Consider the following 11,712-nt stretch of genomic DNA (forward strand, 5'->3'; position numbering starts at 1 on the left):
ACCGTTTAAGACACGTGTTACGAGTATTTAATTTTTTAAAATGCACATAACTGAAAAGTTGGAGGTGCATGCCCCGGACCGGATTCGAAGATACATCCTCCCTCCGGATCGAAGACAGAGGTTATATCCATTGGGTTATCCCGTCCCTACAACTTCGCAACTTACATTCACATTTATAATAATAAAGTTAAAATTATTTGTATTATTCGTGTTGGCATACTTTCAGATTCAGAGGAGAAATGCAAAAGGGCGAGTCTAGAAAGTGTCGTCGGTGCCAAGATGGGCCTAAATTGGCTTAGATGGCTCTTGGCACTCATAATACTGTGTGGCATTTACATTTTGCAAATTGTTACATTTCAGAATATTATCTTATTTAGGTACTTTATAGAATCTTTGAGTAAGCATATTGGTGTAATTTATTTGCAAAATAAAATTAAAAAACAAAATAAATATTCTTTTATTTCTAGTAGGCTTAAATAACAAGGACTCCTGTTTAGTTTGTAGACATTACCAACGTTACGGAAGGCAGGTTCTTTTGACAATGATGTATCAAACCACTTTGTAGTAGTAGTAAAAGATCTCCTGTTTATGACTGCCGCCAATTACAAGCACATTACAAGCACATGAGAATCAACACTGTACATAGTTTGACAGTTTGTATCTAAGACATGTTCCTTGTATGTTCTGCGAAGGTTTGCTTTGTTTCAAGGGGATGGTTTCACTTACCAAAAACGTCTGGACTGCATTACAGCTGCTCTAACTTACTCGTATATAGAGAATTCCACCCACCTCTTAATAGTCAGTAATCGGTCACTCAGCCGGTGCTTAGCATCGACCCGCCGATAGCCCGGAATCGGCACTTGCAAACAGGCGGGAACTTTCCCGGTGTCCATAAAACTAGCGATTTATTCACAGAACATCAAAAAAAGAAAATACAAGAAGGCAGGTCCTGCAGACCCTCTGTATGAAGATGTACGCTTAAGCGTTTATATTATAAGAAAAAAACTATTAGATAGAGAAATATTTAGCTAGTAAAGTACTAACTGTACTCTACTCTATATCACCTACATTACAGTCTGTTTTCTTTTACTATAAATTTTATTTTCTCGAAAAGAAGCCCAATTGATGTGTCCAATACCACTTGTTCACAAACCTTTCTTTATATATTCTGCATAAATTGCGTCTAAAATATTTGTTTATTTTATAAAAAAAAAACAAAAACTATAACTTTATAAAATATCTGCAATTAAGTATATAAAAATTATTCATTCCGCTATAGCAATGGCCCAACGTTACGTCTAAATCGGCCACGGGCGGCTTGGGTTTTATTTAGTGCGAAAATATATTATGACAATGTCAATCCCAGACCCCCGACTGACCCTGGACAGACCCCTGACTGACCCCCGCTGAAGGAAAACTATTTACTGGACGTAATCTCTTCATTTTTATGAGATTCTTATTTTCCATCGACGGAATTTCTTATCCAAATAAATTTATTTGTTACAAGAAATACACAGCTTCTACTAAATTTACGTAGGTACGTTTTTATCAAGATTTTATTATAGACAAGCTCCCGCCCGCGACGTCGTCCGCGTGAGATTCAATTTTTTTCAAATTCCGCGGGAATCTTTGGTTATTCCTAGATATAGCCTGTATGTTGCTCAATAGCCTCTTTATCTTCCACTGAAAGATCAATTAAAATAATAAGTTTAGTCCAGACAAACAGACAGACCAACTGATAGAAGTCAGAAAGACAGACAAAACATTTTAAAAAGTTGATACGAACCTTCCCACTGCTGCTTTAATGTGGGTTGGCAGGCAAATTTAACACCCTTAAATGAGGTTAATAAAATTAGTTTCTTTATAGATAACTAGCTGACGCCGTACGGTTTTACCCGCATGGTTCCCGTTCCCGTGAGAATAAGGGGATAATGTATAGCCAATAGCCTACCTCGATAAATGGGCTATCTTAGTCTAAAATATTTTTTTTTAAATTGGACCATTAGTTCCTGAGATTAGCGCGTTCAACCAAATAAACAAACAAACTCTTCAGTTCGACCCCCCACTAGGTGGTCCGAGGATATCAAGCGGGTTGCAGGGAGCCGCTGGATGCTGGCGGCTCGAGACCGATGTGCTTGGAGGTCCATGCAAGAGGCCTATATCCAGCAGTGGATGTCCATCGGCTGATGATGATGATGATGATGATGATGATGATATTATGACAGAGGTTGTTAGCTTAACTTGCTTAAGGCTCGGGGCCAATAACTTCTACACTCAGGCTAAATTTTCATGAAAAATTTCTATGACTGAATCTAAAACTCGAACCTAGGATCTCATGATCGTAAGTACTGAACCAATGAGGAGTTACAAGGTTAAAAGGCAGCGCCCGGAAAACGTTTCCTTTCCGCACATTGTTGCTAAACACTGAGGTACGGAAAAGATTCACGCACCATTTAATGTACATTCAGCAAGGCTTTGAGTGACTTCAAAGGTCAAAGGTTATCCGGCGTGGTTTTTTATCCGACTTGTAAAAAGGTTGCATGTCCTCAATGCAATTTTTTTAATTTTTTTTTACTATTTACTTTACTAGCGAGCGAACGACGATGACTTTGCTAATGTTCAAAATAATAAATTATAATTAATATTTATTTAACATTATTTTAATCTTTTATATTTGTAACATTTTATTGATACTTAATATATATTTTTTTACCGTATATTTAAATAATAATCTGTATATATATATATATATATCAATATGATTTGTATTCACGTTCCTAATTAGTTAGAAATACTACCTTAGGAGTACGTAAACATTTCATATTTCGACACAGGACTCGAACCCAGAACCTCGTGATCCGAAGCCAAACAGGCTCACTACTGGACTAACGAGCGGTGTGTATGAATGAACGCAAGATTAATTCTGCAGTCACTTCAGTGTGATGTCATAAGAAACATAGACTTCACACAAAACAGTGTGTTGTATTTGCATTATTATTAAAATAGTGACATTTAATAAATTTTAATGAAAAATATTTTAAATATTCCCATAAAATGTTGTAAAACGAACTTTTCACACAAAATTAATAAAAAGTTCCGCTTCAACGCGAAAACACCCGTTATCATAACGCTTTTCACAGCTTTTCCGCATACCGCGTGCTCTCGTAAATATGATAACGCACGACGCGCGGAATAATAGGAAAAACAACAAAACCGTATCTCCAGATACAGTAGCTTTTCGTTCGTCGTCGTTACCCATATTCGGCTCACTGCTGAGCTCGAGTCTCCTCTCAGAACGAGAGGGGTTAGGCCAATAGTCCACCACGCTGGCCCAATGCGGATTGGCATACTTCACACACACAGAAAATTAAGAAAAATCTCTGGTATGCAGGTTTCCTCACGATGTTTTCCTTCACCGTTTGAAACACGTGATATTTAATTTCTTAAAATGCAAACAACTGAAAAGTTGAAAGTGCATGCCTCGGACCGTATTCGAACCCACACCCTCCGGAATCGAAGGCAGAGGTCATATCCACTGGGCTATTACGGCTCTCAGTAGCTTTTGGTTAGTGGAATTTAAAGTCCTGCGTAATGTTAATAGTAAGTGCTCCATCTGTTGTAGGTACATTTATGATTTTTAACCGATTTCAAAAACGAGGTTGTCAATTTGTCGAAATCTTTTATTTTATTCAACGTGGTTGATTTTTGATTTTTATAATGTGTATAAATAAGTTTGAAATATCCGCCGTAGCTTCTAGCTTATGTTTTTTTAAGTTGCGTTTTTTTTAGTTTAAAAATAGACGCGATGAAGATGGTTCTTAGCTATACACAATCTGAAAATATCGACTTTTTGATTTTGATCTCGTACCTACAACTTTTGTGAGAGTCGGCAACTTTTAAATCGTTTTTGGCAGACATGGCAAGAGTTAATGAAATTAAAAATGTTCATCAATATTTTTAACTTAATTTAAACTAGGAGTTAAATCTAGCCACTAATTCACAACCAGAGTTGGCAGAGTTCCTCGTCGTAGAGTGGATTACTTAAATGTGATTAAGTTGTAAGATCAACCGAGAGTGTTATAAATAAGAACTACGAGTACGGTTCACTTTGTAGCTCTTACGTTATAGGGGATTTGGCTTGTGGCGTATTAACTTTTATGATTATAGGATTATTGGCTGCTCGCTCCGACCCCACGGTACGGGGCTCGCGGTGGTGCGTATACGCAAAGAGACCACTGATATAATAAGGGTTTGGGCAGAGAACGGACGGAGCGAGATGGCGTCACGAGACGTGTCTAGTCAGTGTGGGTTCTCCAACATATCATTATCAACCTATATTCGGATCACTGCTGTGCTTGAGTCTCCTCTCAGAATGAGAGGAGTTAGGGCAATAGACTAGACCAATAAATACATAGAATAGACCATGCTGGGTCAATGAAAAAACTCATAATCGCAAGTAAGTAATTTTTTTCTAGTAAAGCGGTTTGTACTTGCACTCCTGGGAATCTTATTAAGAATCCTATTGCCATATTTATATCGGATTTGTAGTAGCATGGCTATTATGTGTGTGAAAGGAAAATGTTCTTTTTTACTTTTAAGTAAGTAAAAATGTAAGTAAAGTTACTCAAATGAAACTTACAAGGTTTCCAAACGCGCCAACGTGCGTTTCTTATGGAAAGTTCCAGAACTGTCTCTTTTACTAAATTTAATACAGAGTGATGTGGATGTCTGTATTATACAGTAGGCTTTTATTAGTGTTGGAGTGAAGAGCACCATAACGTTTAGTATGATTGTCGCTTAGCGGTCGGCGCCATATTGAGTTAAGGGCCTCCCTTAGCCGAAATAAGAGATGAGCACTGTGGAGGCAAGGTTTAAGATATCTCAAGAATCAGGAAATGGATAGAAAGCAGCAGAAGTATGTGTATAGTTATGTGAAATAACTTTTGCAATAAAGACTAAACATAGTTGTCATAAATTATGACATAATACTCGCATACCTTAGATTACCAAGAAATAATTTTACTCCTTAAGATTCGATTTTTCATATATAGCCCCTGGTTTGAAAAATTATGGGCAGTAAAATTCGATGAACGAATAATAGCGTTACGTTTTTGTGCGCAACCTATTCTGCGCACCTTTCACCGTGCACTGTCCTTTTCCAAGCGTAAGTATTGAGACATACACAGTGTATGCTGTGAGGTAGCATTCACCTATTTACACAGTCTATCTGAATGACCAAAAACTCTTTTTTTTTTAAATTGATGATTGAGTTTTTCTTAATTATTTATTAACTTTCATAAACAGATTCGATAATGGAGTTTCTTGGGGAATAAGTATGTTATGTGCTACTTAGAAAGTGATTCTAAGCAGCACATAACATACTTAATTATTATTATAATAAGTATTTTTATTACTTGCTTTCTAAGTATTTTTATTACATGCGGCGCTTCTGAAGTTATTTTCAATTATGTATTAAATTGATCGTGATAACTAATTTTATAAATACTAGAAACGCTTGTCAAATTGGCCCAGTAAATATGACCTCTGCCTTCGATTCCGGAGGGTGTGGGTTCAAGTCCGGGGCATGCACCTCCAACTTTTCAGTTGAGTGCATTTTAAGAAATTAAATATCACTTGTCTCGGTAACGGTAAAGCCAAAACATCGTGAGGAAACCTGCATACCAAAGAATTTTCTTAATTCTCTGCGTGTCTGTCTGCCAATCCGCATTGGGCCACCGTGGTGGACTATTGGCCTAACACCTCTCATTCTGAGAGGAGACTCGAGCTCAGCAGTGAGCCGAATATGTGTTGATAATGATGATAAGTATAAAAAAAATTTAGGCGAGCCCTTAAGTGTAAGGGTGAATGATCTACGGTCCGTACGTTTCGTCGTAAAATCCGAGCAAATCTGAAGAAAAACGTTGCCTTCGAATATGATGACGCGATAAAATGACAGATTGTTAAATTTTTATATTATGACAAAGTTCGACGGCCGTGAACCCTAAACTTAACCACTACTACTAAGATAATATAATAAGAGTTGAGATTTGTTTTGTTTGTTTGTTTATTTGATGCTAATAGGTTTCCAAACTACAGGACTGATTTGTATAATTTACACACCAATGGAAAGCAACAGTATCAGCGAGAAACACAGGCTATATTTTATTTCAGTTTTGAGAACAGAACCCACGGCGTTGGATGCAGAAGGCAGGGTCATCTTTCAATGCGCCACTCTACTTATCATCATACTTCATGGATACATAATCACTACATAATGCTCGTAGGTAAATAATAATTTAATCTCTCGTAAATCTGAACAAAAGTTTCACAGAACCAAGTCTCCGCGGATTCAAACGACAAACAAAATTGTCCGCCCGAGATACACAACACTGCACTTTAAGTTTCAATAGTTCTCAACAACTGGTGACATAGGACTGTAAAGTTTCATAAATATATTGCAAATAATATGTAGATCTTTGGGGAGTAAAGTTTTAAGTCAGCCACTTGAGATCTATTGTTGGCATCGCGGGGGATTTTGTTTCACTGGAATAAACAAAAAGTCAAATGAATTAATTAGGCTAGGTTCTTGTAGATCAAACACAACAAACACAATGCCTCATACATTGCCTTCCAGTGACGGGACTTAAACCTGACATGACGATGTGGCTCTCTCATCAGCTGGGAAATGTTAATAATAATAATCCTGCCATCCGTCTGGAGTGACATTTTTTTTTCAAACAAATAAATAAAATTAAAAAATATATACGCTACAAATAAGCCAAATCAAATAGAAACAGTAAAATGAATTTGAAGAACATTATAAACCATAGAAAATATGCGACGAGTTGGCGGCCAGAACACCAGCGCACGAAATAACATCTTCATATCGTCGTCGACGTCGCCGTCGTCGTCTGAGGCGGGGTGTCACCACACGACGACGGCAACACCAACAACAACAGCAACAACACCAGCAGGACGTCGACGAGATACCACTACCGGAGAGCTTGGATCAAGAGGGGCTGCGGGCTCCTGTGAGTGCTCCCGCTACCGGTGGTGTAGTGCGTCGCATGAGATGGTCTCGTCCACTCAATGAGAGCGTCATGCGAGCGTACTATGGGGCGACAGAGGGGGGAACTAACCTTACTGCGTACCGGTCAAGGATGTTGTCTATGTTTCAGACTCTTGAGCCAACAGTGACCGTGACTGCGCAGCGACTATCGGATCAATTGTTCCGATAGTTGTTTCAGTCAATGGTCTTATAGCGAAAAGCTTCGACCAACACCTTAAGAAGCTTTCGCTTAACTGTTGGATCAAGAGTCGGATACAAAAGGCAGTGATTCTTGAGACGGCGCGTATTGTGAGGGGGTTCCTCACTCTGGAGCCCTGACCGCCGGTTGCTTGGGCACTCAAATGTCCCGCAGCGGGAGGGTGAATTTTTTTTATAAATTTTTAATAATGTTTTGTATTTTATACTTATATTGTTAAAAATTAAAAAAAAAAGAAGTAATAAATAAATGAGAGACAAAAACAATAATAATAATTTATTTGCTGAAACTGTGGGTTACAATGGTTCTTACACTATAGATAAAAATTCCATCACAATTTACTGATATATCAGCGTGCAAATATTTACAGAATTTTACAATAATTTATTATACCTACAATTATAAAACGTCAATATTTATACATTACAAAATTTCATGTCATTCATGTACTCGTCAACACTATAATAATTCTTATTAAACTTAAACTTTTCTTTCTACTAATCGCACTAATATTTTAAAGGCGAAAGTTTGTGTGTGTGTGTGTATATTTGTTGCTCTTGCTCTGCGGCTACTTAAGCGATTTGGCTGAAATTTGGAACAGAAATAGATTTGACTCTGGATTAACACCTAGGTATTTTCAACCAGGAAAATGGTGGAATTCAGTTCGTCCGCTAGTAATTTATAAATTGCAGTACTGAGATACTGTCAACGACTTCGTTCCCGAAATTAAAGGGTCTTGAAAGTCTGACTGACATCAAAGTGATAAAAATCATACTATATAACAATAATTTACAATTGTTAAGATCATTAAAACTTTTAGTTTTACTTCCTGTGTGAAGCTGATCTAATGGCCTCCAAGCATCGTTATCATTAAGGTACTTATCAATTGTGTAGTTACCTCGATTAAGTAAATGTTGTAAAGTTGCTTAAACTTATGCATTGGCAGGTCCATAACAGTCTTAGGGATCTTCTATAAAATATAAGAATATGTTCTTCATCTTCTTAGGTAAGGAACCCTGAATACAATATTAAACCGACTATTAAGTATATTTGTACGACAAAAGCGACTTCATTAACAAACAAAGTGAGAAGGAGTAAACATTCAGATAATGGAGTTGTTTATTATCACAAAGACGAGCTTCAGTTCGCTCGCTTCACGTTGCATCTCGTTATAAACAGATTATAGAGTGCATTCACTAACCGACACGCCGTTGCTTCTGACAACTCCCATCTATCACATCACTACATAGTTTATAACAAGTCGCTTTCTCTCTACGCAACGGGTTTTGATGTGGTTTTTTTAATAGATATTGGTGGTTTATAAGGTTTATATGTATAATAACATCCACGATTCCAGTGGGTTTTGTGAAAAGCTGAAATCCACGCGAACGAAGTCTCGGGCATCTGCTAGTTGTTAATAAGATGTTAGTGTCACTTAGTGGAAGATCGTCATAAATTGTGATAAATTAAACGTTTTGTTGTTATTTGTAAAATGGACAAATCATGGACCAGTGGATCGGATGACCATTGGTGACAACCATTGCTATTTTCGGTGCGTGGCTGTCAGTTCAATTTACCAAACAAACGGCCAGCGGTTCTGTAAACTATATTTTGATAGAAATTAAATGACGCCCCACCCATTGCTACTTCTTCTGCCTATCGTTCGTAGAAATACGTCGGTAACTTTAGGTTTATTGTTTAAATGGTTTAAATTATAATAAGTAATAGATGAGAATATTGAGATGGATGGCGATGGAATAGAATGGATAAAATAAATAAGAGGAAGAATGTTAGTGGCGCCAGTGACAGAAATGTTGAGGAGGAAAGGTTAGCTTGGTATGAGCATGGGTGGAGGAATGAAAGCCATATTTCAAAAAGAATTTTAAAATTGCAAATGCAATTACGACAGAGACGAAAGTCCAAAGACCAAATATGAGTGACTTGGAGTGTATGAAAGAGGATTTGTGTGTAAAAGGAGTACTTGATGAGTTGACAAATGATAGGAACGAATGGAAGAAAGTGACATCTTTTGCCTACTCCAATTGAATGAGATAAGAAAAGGGAGATGCTTATGGATACTCCTTATTTCTGATTACGTAAACTGACTCTGAGAACAGCTCTCTATTGCCTGTTTAGTGGCTTTGAGCTTCCTTGTGATCCCATCCATCAGACTGATTGAAGGTTACAATTAATCTATGTAAAAGTTTCATAGGTTTAGTTGGGTTTACTCATAGTTTGAAAAGTATGTAGTTCTAATAAGGAGTAACCACTAATCAGTAACCCCTATCAAATCATCCCTTGTTAAACAAGGGTCGATCTTGTTTCGGACAACTGGAGGAAATAACTTTTTTAATTAATATCTTCCTGTTGTAGGGTACTGAAATAAATTGTTTTAGTCAGTTCACGATTTTGACTGATATGCTTGAGCTTGGGAATTAATTGCTGGGGAAAAACTAAGGACTTGGTTTTAAACAATATTGTGCTTGGTGATAACAAAAAAAATATACCTGCGCATTCGGAACCTTTGTAACTTAAGTCTTTTAGTTCTCATTGAATTACGAAATTTAGATTAGTGTCTTTCGGAGGATGAAGTTAAGTAAAACTGAACTTGATTAACCCTACAACGTTGTACACAATTTCAAGAGAAAAATAAGGAAAATCGTTAAAAATGTCAAAGTAGTCGATAGCTTTAATTTTCTAAAAGTTAGTAAATAATGTCTCTTAGCATTTTTTTATTCTTTAAATGTTAGCCCTTGACTACAATCTCACTTGATGGTAAGTGATGATGCAATCTAAGATTGAAGCGGGCTAAGTTGTTAGAAGGAGAATGAAAATCCACACCCTTTCGGTTTCTACACGACATCATACCGGTACGCTAAATCGCTAAATCGTCTTTGTCGGTAGGGTGGTAACTAGCCACGGCCAAAGCCTCCCACCAGCCAGACCTGGATCAATTAAGAATATCTCAATCGGCTCAGCCGGGGATCGAACCCAGGACCTCCGTCTTGTAAATCCACCGCGCACACCACTGCGCCACGCAGGCCGTAAGAACTACATACTACCAATACATAGGTAATTATTTGTAGACAGTAGTATTAATGTACTACTTACTTTAATACCTGCTACAAAAAGCCAGCTTCTTTCTTTAATAAATAGAATGTTTGTAGCGGATAAATCCACGAGCATATTTTTCGGGCAGCCGTCTCCATTATTATCATTTCTAAAAGTAGAAAAAAAACTGTACACTGAGTAAGTTGTCTTCTTTACATTGTTTGCCGGCCGACTCCGCGCAAGTAAAATGCGTAGTTGTCCCTAAATTATGCAACCGTCATAAACCAGAATGAGAGAGACTCGGGATCAAGAAAGACTATCAAGTTATAAGCTAGCAGCGTCGTTAAAAAAAGCGTCTGCGTCTCGGAACTCTCCACAGAAGTAATAACTGTAGCTAATTAATTGCTTTGATTAATCGAATCTAATTAATTATAGAATTTAGTTAAAAATCCTCTACTATCGGAGAGGTGTGAAGAACATTTTGAAAGCGACTACATAGAAAATTTCAAAATAGTCTCTGGTCGTAGAATTAGCCTGAAGTTCACTCTGTCAAGTATAAGTGACTAACGTGTCAACTTCAGCTGTAAGGCCTAGTTCGGACTACTTTTGGGCGAACTTTATTACGAACGATTTTTGGGCGGTAAATCCAAAAATTGTTCCTACTAGACTAATACTAAAATAGTCCGAACTACGCCTAACGCGTTACGATAACAAGTATTTAATGACTTGTTAGCCCTTGATTGCGATGTCCTTTTGCTACCTGCCCTGCATACTGTAAAGTTACAGCGATGGGACATCATTCATCATATAAGGCGAATATTACATCGACGAGTATAAAATAGCGGAATCAAACCCCTGATGCTATCCACCACATCCACCATAGTCACAATGACACTAGTTTTAAAATCATGTATTTTTCCTTTGTGGGGGCATGCGCAAAGTAACTTACAGTTTTTATAAAAATACCTATATAGTCTGTCATGTTTGGAGTTTACTCCATGAATCGATTTTTCATATAAAACACCCGGTATGAAAAAAATATAGGCAGTAAATTCCGCATCACGTTTTGAGCATTCGATGAACGAATGTTCAAAACGTGATGCGGAGGGATGAAAGTCATATTAAAAATGATTTTAAAATTGCAAATGCAAGTACAAAAGAGAGGAAAAACCAAAGACGTATTATTATATTTTTTGTGCGCAACCTATTCTGCACACCTTTCACCATGCGCTGCCGCCTACGACATGCACATAGGGCGCTAGGGCGCGCCCGCACGCATGTGCAAGCTGTTGGCGGGCGCGCACGCTGCTGTCTGCTGCTCTGCTGCTCCTCGGGTTTCACTCGTTTTCACTTTTCAGACGTAAGTATTGAGACGTACATAGTGTACGCTGCGGGG

Source organism: Bicyclus anynana, chromosome 1 (genome assembly GCF_947172395.1).
Source record: "Bicyclus anynana chromosome 1, ilBicAnyn1.1, whole genome shotgun sequence".
NCBI lineage: Eukaryota > Metazoa > Arthropoda > Insecta > Lepidoptera > Nymphalidae > Bicyclus > Bicyclus anynana.